Here is a 12,211-nt window from a genome sequence, read left to right on the forward strand (position 1 = left end):
GCAGATTTAGACAAATATGCAGATTTAGACAAATAACTTTTCAAGATTTTAAATTGAACTGTTCTTTGTACCGTGTATTACACGAGTATTTGTTAGCCTGATGATATGTAGCATGTAGGATACTCTTTCGATCATGGAAACCGTGTACATAACATTCTTTTATTCGTGCAACTTCCCTAGACCATACGTTATGACGTTATGGGCAATTACGACCAGAGCGGTCATAAAGAAAATAAAAGGGACATATTTTCAGGAACCCTCAGCACACGAATAAAACGTTTTATTACTGCTCATTTCTGCAGCCTCCAGAGCAAATTCAATTTCATAATTTTCTATCTAATTGACTTTTTGTATCACTTGTTTACCACTATTTTATTTTAGTGCACATATTCTTTACGTACGCTTGTTCATTTTAGTTTTGTTAAAGCACAACAGCTACGGCATCACTAAGCTACCAACGACATATTAGTTACTGACACAGCAGTACCTAATCTAAAAAAAAAAATTATTTTGACATAGTACGTTCATTTCTTAATACTCGATATCGAGCATGGGATACATTCCGTTACATTTCATTTAACCTGTGAGCAGCGTCCCAATCATACCTATAGGCTATCATACTTCCTTTACCAAGAATTCGAATCAAGGTCAGCTGCCAACATGAGGAACTTAGTAGATACCTCTGGTGTAGCAAAGCAGCTTAAACCACTTCATAAAGGCAAGTCTTCCGGTCCAGAATGTGTGCCAATTAGGTTCCATTCAGGGTATGGTGAAACTGTAGCTCCAGTCACAAAAAACTGCTCGCTTGACGAAAGATCCGTACCTAACGACTGGGAAGTTGCACAGGTCGCACGGGTACTCACGAAAGGAAACAAGAGTGATCCGCTGATATCATTAATGTCGGTTTGCAGTAGGATTTTAGAATATAGACTGTGTTTGAACATCGAGTAAAACAGATGTGATATCTGGCGTTCCCCATTGAAGTGTTTGTAGGCCCTTGTGGTTTCTAAACTATATAAACGATTCAGGAGATAATATGAGAAGCCCTCGTAGATTGTTTAAATATCAAAACTAATCCTCAAATGATGTAGACATGATATCTGTAAGGTGTGAAAAATGGAAATTAACTCTAAATAATGGAAAGGGTGAAGTCATCCACATGAATACTAAAAGGAACCCGCCAAATTTCGGTTACACAAATGACACAAATTTAAAGGTTGTCAGCTCAATTAAATACTTAGGTATTACAGTTACGAACAACATAAATTAGAAGGATTAATGTTGTTGGGAAACTAACGAAAGACAGCATTTTATTGGCAGAATACTTCGAACATGCAACAGGTCTACTAAAGAGAGTGCTACGCTTGTCCGTTCTCTTCTGGGAGATTTCTGCGCGGTATGGGATCCGCATCAGATCGGATGGACGGAGAACATTGAAAAAGTTCAAAGAAGCTCAACTCCACTTTTATTATCGCAAAGTAGCAGAGAGTATCACGCGTATGACATTAGACAGAAAACTAGAGCTCACAGTAAAGATTTAAGTGCTCGTTTTTCTCGCACGCTTTTCAAAAGTGGAATGGAAGAGAAATAGTGTGAAAGGTGTTCTATAAACAGCCAGGCACTTAACTGTGAATTGCAGATTAGTGATGAAGATGCGGGTAATAAAGGTTGCTCTTCCATTACTATTTCGTTAACAATACAGGTTTTTGTAATGGAGAGTCCTCCTTTTATTTTGTTAAAAACTGGTCTCCTTGTATGCCTTTATGTCTTGATAAAGCACTACATTTTTAAATATTTGATGTAAATGTAAGGTACACAATCTGTATCGATCCTTATGCACATGTCTATGCACATCTTGAAAAATGTGATCCATTATTGAAACATCTTAGAATACACGAAACAGCTCACAAATTAATTGTAGTTAAAGATTCACATGTCACAGATGTTTTGCGATGTGGTGTAGTTGCCTCATACGCCACTTTGTAGGAAAACAGGTTTACTCCGTGATATTCCGTACGCAATGAGCCAGTTACGCCACTGCTGTAAAGGAAGAATGTTTACAATGGATTAGCTTCTACGTATCAAATGATTCAAATGGCTATGAGCACTATGGGACTTAACGTCTGAGGTCATCAGTCGACTAGAACTTAGAACTACTTAAACCTAACTAACCTAAGGACATCACACACATCCATGCCCGAGGCAGGATTCGAACCTGCGACCGTAGCGGTCTCGCGGATCCAGAATGAAGCGTCCTAGAACCGCTCGGCCACACCGGCCGACTGTTACGTATCAATTAAGGTGTTTAACTCCATTCGTTGCTTCGTGTTCCGACAGCTGTTTCTCTAGCTAGTCTTATGTTAAAAAAATGGTTCAAATGGCTCTGAGCACTATGGGACTTAACATCTATGGTCATCAGTCCCCTAGAACTTAGAACTACTTAAACCTATCTAACCTAAGGACATCACACACATCCATGCCCGAGGCAGGATTCGAACCTTCGACCGTAGCAGTCGCGCGTCTTATGTTACATTTCGTATATTGCGTCAGTGTATATAAAACTGTTTCCCGCCTTTTCTCATCTATTGAAGCACAGATCTGGTGATTTTGAGAGCGAAACGCATGTTAAGGAGTAAAAAATACAAAGAAATACTGGCGACCGAGACAATAGTAATTTATCAGTGGCCGGCCGCCTGTGGCCGAGCGGTTCCAGGCGCTACAGTCTGGAACCGCACTGCTGCTACGGTCGCAGGTTCGAATGCTGCCTCGAGCATTGATGTGTGTGATGTCCTTAGGTAGCCTGCTGCCAGGCACTCCATATCAGCAACCTCAGTAGTCATTAGACATCGTGAGAGAGCAGAATGGGGCGCTCCGCCGAACTCACGGCTTCGAACATGATCAGGTGATTGGGTGTCACCTGTATCATACGTCTGTACGGGAGATTTCCACACTCCTAAACATCCCTAGGGCCACTGTTTCGGATGTGATAGTGAAGTGGAAACGTGAGGGGACACGTACAGCACAAAAGCGTACAGGCCGACCTCGTCTGTTGACTGACAGAAACCTTCGACATTTGAAGAGGATCGTAATGTGTAATAGGTGGAAGATATCTATCTATCCAGACCTTCACACAGGAAATCCAGACTGCATCAGAATCGACTGCAAGCACTATGACTATTAGGCGGGAGGTGAGAAAACTTGGATTTCATGGTCGAGCGGCTGTTCATAAGCCACACATCACGCCGGTAAATGACTAACTTCACCTCCCTTGGTATAAGGAGCGTAAACAGGATGATTGTACAGTGGAAAAACGTTGTGTGGAGTGACGAATCACGGTACAAAATGTGGCTATCCGATGGCGGTGTGTGGGTACGACGAATACCCGGTGAACGGTATCTGGCAACGTGTGTAGAGCGAACTGTAAAATTCGGAGGCGATGGTGTTATGGTGTGGTCGTGTTTTCCATGGAGGGAGCTTGCAAATGTGGGAAGCAAGAAGGCGCATAAAACATCAATGTAGGCCTGTGCTGTGATAGTGCCACTTAAAACAATAACGGTTGCAGAGCCATGATGTGGGGGAAGAATGATAGCTTAAATCGCTTTCCGCACACTGTAATTAGTCTTGTCTTCGCGATCCGCTTGGGTGCTATACGTAGGCGGCTGCTTTTTATTCTTAGGAGGCGGCTGTTGTGTGCTCTTAGATTCCATACTTAATGCTGGTTCTTGAAACTTTTTAAGGAGGCGTTGTGGGGCGGCGGGTTAGAATTAATGTAGTTAATAATATTTCGTGTGTAATGTAGAAAAGATGCATTTCCCGGCCGATTAACCATATGTGGGGCGGCGGGTGGAATTAATTATTATATAAATGTTCCTATTATTTATGCTGTCTTTTGCCGTTCTCAACACTGGCTCTCTAACTACATTATTGGCAACCAGAAAGTGATTAGCAAAACGTGAAGCCTGTAATTAGAATTCCTAGTGCCCACGTCATCTGAGAAATACACTTATAGCTACAGCTTATAGCTCTGAGGAATTAGGAGATTGTCTGGGATTCATAATCAAAAACGATTTTTTAAAAATTATTCAGTATATTCTGAAAGTCATAGACCAAAAGAATCCACACAATCCAACTAACAGAGCAGTTCAGAGTCTAATGCGCTGATGCAACTATAACTGTCCAAATTAAGTGTTTAAGTGAATGCTCGCCATAATTTGTGATAAGGTTCATCAAACGCCATGCTAAAATAATGGTAGAATGTCTGTCCCGCGGCGGCACGTGAAAATACGACATACGCAAACTGAAGATAGATCATTAATGTCATCCCAGAATTAACACTTCACTCGAAAAGGATTTCATGCTACGCGTATCCCGAGTAACTTATTACGGCATCCGAGGCTGTTTATAGCAATGATACCGACGCGACGCGACTCCCGGCACAGGTGGCGTGCTATTCAACGTCTGGAGAGAACTGGGGCCTATGCTTCCTCGCGCAGCGTTCTTATATACACTCCTGGAAATGGAAAAAAAGAACACATTGACACCGGTGTGTCAGACCCACCATACTTGCTCCGGACACTGCGAGAGGGCTGTACAAGCAATGATCACACGCACGGCACAGCGGACACACCAGGAACCGCGGTGTTGGCCGTCGAATGGCGCTAGCTGCGCAGCATTTGTGCACCGCCGCCGTCAGTGTCAGCCAGTTTGCCGTGACATACGGAGCTCCATCGCAGTTTTTAACACTGGTAGCATGCCGCGACAGCGTGGACGTGAACCGTATGTGCAGTTGACGGACTTTGAGCGAGGGCGTATAGTGGGCATGCGGGGGGCCGGGTGGACGTACCGCCGAATTGCTCAACACGTGGGGCGTGAGGTCTCCACAGTACATCGATGTTGTCGCCAGTGGTCGGCGGAAGGTGCACGTGCCCGTCGACCTGGGACCGGACCGCAGCGACGCACGGATGCACGCCAAGACCGTAGCATCCTACGCAGTGCCGTAGGGGACCGCACCGCCACTTCCCAGCAAATTAGGGACACTGTTGCTCCTGGGGTATCGGCGAGGACCATTCGCAACCGTCTCCATGAAGCTGGGCTACGGTCCCGCACACCGTTAGGCCGTCTTCCGCTCACGCCCCAACATCGTGCAGCCCGCCTCCAGTGGTGTCGCGACAGGCGTGAATGGAGGGACGAATGGAGACGTGTCGTCTTCAGCGATGAGAGTCGCTTCTGCCTTGGTGCCAATGATGGTCGTATGCGTGTTTGGCGCCGTGCAGGTGAGCGCCACAATCAGGACTGCATACGACCGAGGCACACAGGGCCAACACCCGGCATCATGGTGTGGGGAGCGATCTCCTACACTGGCCGTACACCACTGGTGATCGTCGAGGGGACACTGAATAGTGCACGGTACATCCAAACCGTCATCGAACCCATCGTTCTACCATTCCTAGACCGGCAAGGGAACTTGCTGTTCCAACAGGACAATGCACGTCCGCATGTATCCCGTGCCACCCAACGTGCTCTAGAAGGCCAGCAAGATCTCCGGATCTGTCCCCCATTGAGCATGTTTGGGACTGGATGAAGCGTCGTCTCACGCGGTCTGCACGTCCAGCACGAACGCTGGTCCAACTGAGGCGCCAGGTGGAAATGGCATGGCAAGCCTTTCCACAGGACTACATCCAGCATCTCTACGATCGTCTCCATGGGAGAATAGCAGCCTGCATTGCTGCGAAAGGTGGATATACACTGTACTAGTGCCGACATTGTGCATGCTCTGTTGCCTGTGTCTATGTGCCTGTGGTTCTGTCAGTGTGATCATGTGATGTATCTGACCCCAGGAATGTGTCAATAAAGTTTCCCCTTCCTGGGACAATGAATTCACGGTGTTCTTATTTCAATTTCCAGGAGTGTATAAAGCCGCGGTGCGGACGGCTAAGGGAACACCTGATCAAATCGGCTCTCCCGACTAGCCGCTGGGCTAGTAATGCACCACATTAAGTTACTGAATAAATCATCGCTTCCTTTGCTGATGGCCGATGAAGCTCTCAATTTAAATGTGCAATCAGCACACAGGTAAGTAATCATAATAAAAATCTGACGTGGCTAAGTCAATTATTTTGGGCGAGAGAATTAATTTAATTACACTGCACGCAGTAGACGAGCTCTGAACTTGCTCTTTGGAGATACGCTATCGCTATAGTTTTATAGTTATTCAATTGAAACTTCTCACATCTTTATGATTATAGCGGATCTCCCTTCTACTTAAATCTAAACATCCTGGCCTTCTTTATTAGCCTACTTAATCTATCTTGCTTCCTTAATTTTTAGACAAAAACCAGAAAATTATGAATTTCAACTAAAATTTTAATTTGAGATCCAGAAGACTTTCTACTAAATTATTATGAAAAAGGAATCTAAATATAAATTTTTAAGTCTCTAGCTCTTTCCTGTTGCGCCAATGATTTTTACAGAAAAAACGTCCAAATTTCGAAAATGGTTAAAGTTATTGAACTGACATTCAACACATATTGATTTAGTATTACTCCTGACATGCTAGAAACGTTTCAGTTTATTTACTTGATTTTTAAAATATTGCGCAACATTTATGACGTCAGAGCTAGTTACAGCGGACTAGGCTGGCACACAATGGAAAGACTGATGAGAATTTTATAAGGCGTGAGTAGGCTGCTTCCCTACAGCGTCCGTCAGATCCGGTTGTTTTAGCATTTCCGTAGCGGCCTCCCTGGGTCAAGCAAACGTGTGAATTTATGCGCCCCTCTTAGGGGGTGAGGTGGGTTGGGTTGTACACGTTCAAAATCTCTTGATTGTCCTATCTGGTACTGATCCTGCATACTAGAATAATAATACTCTAGGTTATTCGCCTGAGTATTTGTAAGAAATGTTTTGTAGACTACTTATATTTTTCCATTATCCTACCAATGAAACGAAGAGTGGTAGCTGCCTTACCTTCTTTACCTACTATTTAGCCTATATGTACCTTGAATTTTATACACCTATAAATTGTTACACCCTCGTACTTAGAGCTGAGTTGTTACAATTGTGACTCATTCATACAGTAGTCATAGCATACCACTCTAATCATAGGCTACTACATCTCTTGTTTTGTGAGGTGCACAATTTTATATTTCTGAACACCGAAAAGGAGTTATGCACTTCGTGGGGTTTCGGGTTCCGCTGGATAGGTCAGGAGTCCACTACACGCAGCAAGCGGCTACACGTGTAGCAGGGGTTGTGTGGCGTGGACTGGGCGGTTTTCTAGGTTAGATGGCCTCGGGCAAGTACAGAAAGGGCAACAGCCTCAAAGGGTGCGGAGTAAAGTCAGGACATGCGGGGACCAAGCAGCAATCGGTATTGTAATTGTAAACTGTCGAAGCTGCATTGGTAAAGTACCGGAACTTCAAGCGCTGATAGAAAGCACCGAAGCTGAAATCGTTATAGGTACAGAGAGCTGGCTTAAGCCAGAGATAAATTCTGCCGAAATTTTTACAAAGGTACAGACAGTGTTTAGGAAGGATAGATTTCATGCAACCGGTGGTGGAGTGTTCGTCGCTGTTAGTAGTAGTTTATCCTGTAGTGAAGTAGAAGTGGATAGTTCCTGTGAATTATTATGGGTGGAGGTTACACTCAACAACCGAGCTGGGTTAATAATTGGCTCCTTTTACCGACCTCCCGACTCAGCAGCGTTAGTGGCAGAACAACTGAGAGAAAATTTGGAATACATTTCACATAAATTTTCTCAGCATGTTATAGTCTTAGGTGGAGATTTCAATTTACCAGATATAGACTGGGACACTCAGATGTTTAGGACAGGTGGTAGGGACAGAGCATCGAGTGACATTATACTGAGTGCACTATCCGAAAATTACCTCGAGCAATTAAACAGAGAACCGACTCGTGGAGATAACATCTTGGATCTACTGATAACAAACAGACCCGAACTTTTCGACTCTGTAAGTGCAGAACAGGGAATCAGTGATCATAAGGCCGTTGTAGCATCCCTGAATATGGAAGTTAGTAGGAATATAAAAAAAGGGAGGAAGGTTTATCTGTTTAGCAAGAGTAATAGAAGTCAGATTTTAGACTACCTAACAGATCAAAACGAAAATTTCTGTTCCGACACTGACAATGTTGAGTGTTTATGGAAAAAGTTCAAGGCAATCGTAAAATGCGTTTTAGACAGGTACGTGCCGAGTAAAACTGTGAGGGACGGGAAAAACCCACCGTGGTACAACAACAAAGTTAGGAAGCTACTGCGAAAGCAAAGAGAGCTTCACTCGAAGTTTAAACGCAGCCAAAACCTCTCAGACAAACAGAAGCTAAGCGATGTCAAAGTTAGCGTAAGGAGGGCTATGCGAGAAGCGTTCAGTGAATTCGAAAGTAAAATTCTATGTACAGACTTGACAGAAAATCCTAGGAAGTTCTGGTCTTACGTTAAATCAGTAAGTGGCTCGAAACAGCATATCCAGACACTCCGGGATGATGATGGCATTGAAACAGAGGATGACACGCGTAAAGCTGAAATACTAAACACCTTTTTCCAAAGCTGTTTCACAGAGGAAGACCGCACTGCAGTTCCTTCTCTAAATCCTCGCACAAACGAAAAAATGGCTGACATCGAAATAAGTGTCCAAGGAATAGAAAAGCAACTGGAATCACTCAACAGAGGAAAGTCCACTGGACCTGACGGGATACCAATTCGATTCTACACAGAGTACGCGAAAGAACTTGCCCCCCTTCTAACAGCCGTGTACCGCAAGTCTCTAGAGGTACGGAGGGTTCCAAATGATTGGAAAAGAGCACAGGTAGTCCCAGTCTTCAAGAAGGGTTGTCGAGCAGATGCGCAAAACTATAGACCTATATCTCTGACGTCGATCTGTTGTAGAATTTTAGAACATGTTTTTTGCTCGAGTATCATGTCGTTTTTGGAAACCCAGAATCTACTATGTAGGAATCAACATGGATTCCGGAAACAGCGATCGTGTGAGACCCAACTCGCGTTATTTGTTCATGAGACCCAGAAAATATTAGATACAGGCTCCCAGGTAGATGCTATTTTTCTTGACATCCGGAAGGCGTTCGATACAGTTCCGCACTGTCGCCTGATAAACAAAGTAAGAGCCTACGGAATATCAGACCAGCTGTGTGGCTGGATTGAAGAGTTTTTAGCAAACAGAACACAGCATGTTGTTATCAATGGAGAGACGTCTACAGACGTTAAGGTAACCTCTGGCGTGCCACAGGGGAGTGTTATGGGACCATTGCTGTTCACAATATATATAAATGACCTAGTAGATAGTGTCGGAAGTTCCATGCGGCTTTTCGCGGATGATGCTGTAGTATACAGAGAAGTTGCAGCATTAGAAAATTGTAGCGAAATGCAGGAAGATCTGCAGCGGATAGGCACTTGGTGCAGGGAATGGCAACTGTCCCTTAACATAGACACATGTAATGTATTGCGAATACATAGAAAGAAGGATCCTTTATTGTATGATTATATGATAGCGGAACAAACACTGGTAGCAGTTACTTCTGTAAAATATCTGGGAGTATGCGTGCGGAACGATTTGAAGTGGAATGATCATATAAAATTAATTGTTGGTAAGGCGGGTACCAGGTTGAGATTCATTGGGAGAGTGCTTAGAAAATGTAGTCCAGCAACAAAGGAGGTGGCTTACAAAACACTCGTTCGACCTATACTTGAGTATTGCTCATCAGTGTGGGATCCATACCAGATCGGGTTGACGGAGGAGATAGAGAAGATCCAAAGAAGAGCGGCGCGTTTCGTCACAGGGTTATTTGGTAACCGTGATAGCGTTACGGAGATGTTTAATAAACTCAAGTGGCAGACTCTGCAAGAGAGGCGCTCTGCATCGCGGTGTAGCTTGCTCGCCAGGTTTCGAGAGGGTGCGTTTCTGGATGAGGTATCGAGTATATTGCTTCCCCCTACTTATACCTCCCGAGGAGATCACGAATGTAAAATTAGAGAGATTAGAGCGCGCACGGAGGCTTTCAGACAGTCGTTCTTCCCGCGAACCATACGCGACTGGAACAGGAAAGGGAGGTAATGACAGTGGCACGTAAGGTGCCCTCCGCCACACACCGTTGGGTGGCTTGCGGAGTATGAATGTAGATGTAGATGTAGATGTACTACTTCTAAACCTTGTCTAGAGGTGACTCACTATATCTTTTTTCTAATAGCGTTCCATATAGCTCGCCAGTTCATTAATAAACAATATGAAGAACAAGGGTCCCAACAAAGTTCCCTGCATTACGATTTAAATTACTTCTAAAGCTTTCGATGACTCTCCATGCAGGATAATACGCTGCACCGTCTCTACTAAGATATCCTCAATCCAGTCTCAAGTTCCGCTTGATGCCCCCACATAATCGTTCTTTCATTAATAAGAGTTTATGTGCTTTCATCCATGAGTTTCAGGATGTTATGTGACGAAAGCGGATGCTGGGTTTCACATGACAGATGTTTTCCGGAATCCGTGATGGTTGGCCTGGAGAGGGTCATTCTGTTCTACATCTACATCCATACTCCGCAAGCCACCTGATGGTGTGTGGCGGAGGATACCCTGAGTACCTCTATCGGTTTTCCCTTCTATTCCAGTCTCGTATTGTTCGTGGAAAGAAGGATTGTCGGTATGCTTCTGTGTGGGCTCTAATCTCTCTGATTTTATGCTCATGGTCTCTTCGCGAGATATACGTAGGAGGGAGCAATATACTGCTTGACTCTTCGGTGAAGGTATGTTCTCGAAACTTCAACAAAAGCCCGTACCGAGCTACTGAGCGTCTCTCCTGCAGAGTCTTCCACTGGAGTTTATCTATCATCTCCGTAACGCTTTCGCGATTACTAAATGATCCTGTAACGAAGGGCGCTGCTCTCCATTGGATCTTCTCTATCTCTTCTATCAACCCTATCTGGTACGGATCCCACACTGCTGAGCAGTATTCAAGCAGTGGGCGAACAAGCGTACTGTAACCTACTTCCTTTGTTTTCGGATTGAATTTCCTTAGGATTCTTCCAATGAATCTCAGTCTGGCATCTGATTTACCGACGATCAACTTTATATGATCATTCCATTTTAAATCACTCCTAATGCGTACTCCCAGATAATTTATGGAATTAACTGCTTCCAGTTCCTGACCTGCTATTTTGTAGCTAAAAGATAAGGGAACTATCTTTCTATGTATTCGCAGCACATTACACTTGTCTACATTGAGATTTAATTGCCATTCCCTGCATCATGCGTCAATTCGCTGCAGATCCTCCTGCATTTCAGTGCAATTTTCCATTGTTATAACCTCTCGATACACCACAGCATCATCTGCATAAAGCCTCAGTGAACTTCCGATGTCATCCACAAGGTCATTTATGTATATTGTGAATAGCAACGGTCCTATGACACTCCCCTGCGGCACACCTGAAATCACTCTTACTTCGGAAGACTTCTCTCCATTGAGAATAACATGCTGCGTTCTGTTATCTAGGAACTCTTGAATCCAATCACAGAATTGGTCTGATAGTCCATATGCTCTTACTTTGTTCATTAAACGACTGTGGGGAATTGTATCGAACGCCTTGCGGAAGTCAAGAAACACGGCATCTACCTGTGAACCCGTGTCTATGGCCCTCTGAGTCTCGTGGACGAATAGCGCGAGCTAGGTTTCACACGACCGTCTTTTTCGAAACCCATGCTGATTCCTACAGAGTAGATTTCTAGTCTCCAGAAAAGTCATTATACTCGAACATAATACGTGTTCCAAAATTCTACAACTGATCGACGTTAGAGATATAGGTCTATAGTTCTGCACATCTGTTCGACGTCCCTTCTTGAAAACGGGGATGACCTGTGCCCTTTTCCAATCCTTTGGAACGCTACGCTCTTCTAGAGACCTACGGTACACGGCTGCAAGAAGGGGGCAAGTTCCTTCGCGTACTCTGTGTAAAATCGAACTGGTATCCCATCAGGTCCAGCGGCCTTTCCTCTTTTGAGCGATTTTAATTGTTTCTCTATCCCTCTGTCGTCTATTTCGATATCTACCATTTTGTCATCTGTGCGACAATCTAGGGAAGGAACTACAGTGCAGTCTTCCTCTGTGAAACAGCTTTGGAAAAAGATATTTAGTATTTCGGCCTTTAGTCTGTCATCCTCTGTTTCAGTACTACTTTGGTCACAGAGTG

Source organism: Schistocerca nitens, chromosome 2, assembly GCF_023898315.1.
Source record: "Schistocerca nitens isolate TAMUIC-IGC-003100 chromosome 2, iqSchNite1.1, whole genome shotgun sequence".
Taxonomy (NCBI): Eukaryota; Metazoa; Arthropoda; class Insecta; order Orthoptera; family Acrididae; genus Schistocerca; species Schistocerca nitens.